Source organism: Brachyhypopomus gauderio, chromosome 8, assembly GCF_052324685.1.
Source record: "Brachyhypopomus gauderio isolate BG-103 chromosome 8, BGAUD_0.2, whole genome shotgun sequence".
NCBI lineage: Eukaryota > Metazoa > Chordata > Actinopteri > Gymnotiformes > Hypopomidae > Brachyhypopomus > Brachyhypopomus gauderio.
Genome location: NC_135218.1, coordinates 10469516 through 10470155, shown reverse-complemented (window position 1 = coordinate 10470155; position 640 = coordinate 10469516). Strand labels below are relative to the sequence as shown.

The window sequence follows — 640 nt, the reverse complement described above, 5'->3', positions numbered from 1 at the left end:
TGGAGTCAATACAACCCTCAAAGATTATGTGTGTCTTTTCTATAGTGTTTTAAACATTGAAATATGACATATATAACGTGGGATTACATCTGTGGAGAGATGGCTATTTGGCAGACAATACTAATACTAAAACCGTCAACAATTTACACTCGCCAAACCCCCTTTGGGATGAATGTTGATCTGTATTCAGAAAAGCGACCATGCATGTAGAGTGCAGACAGGAACCCCATTATCTATCCTTTAACTCAGAGTTTCGATACCTTATCTGTACATTCTCCCTATATCCATACATTCTCTGTACATAACCATACATTCTCTGTACATATCCATACATTCTCTGTACATATCCATACATTCTCATAAAATATCCATACATTCTCTGTTTCTCCTGCTGCATGTCTAGGTAACAACTAAAGTTTAGCAAAGAAACAAAAATAACCAAGAGTATGAAATCATTGTGATGATGAACTGTGTGAGTCATTTCAGTAGTTCATTATAACACTGTGGATATATATAGCTAAATTAAAATGTGTAATTACATAATCAATTTGCTAGTTAAAAGCATTTTTAGTACTTTAAAAGACTTGGAGAATAATCCAATGCAAATATAAAGCACATATGGTATATATTTCTTTAATAT

The 640-nt window shown here is 32.8% G+C and overlaps 1 protein-coding gene across 1 annotated transcript in view; it reads right to left on the bottom strand.

Annotated features, from left to right (window-relative positions):
- Positions 1-617: 617 nt before the first annotated feature.
- tgm2b (transglutaminase 2b) overlaps positions 618-640 on the bottom strand; it is an 11795-nt gene continuing 11772 nt past the window's right edge. The window contains exon 13 of the mRNA XM_077014327.1: positions 618-640. This exon is cut by the window's right edge and continues 886 nt beyond it. The gene's annotated coding sequence lies outside the window, so the exon portion shown is untranslated.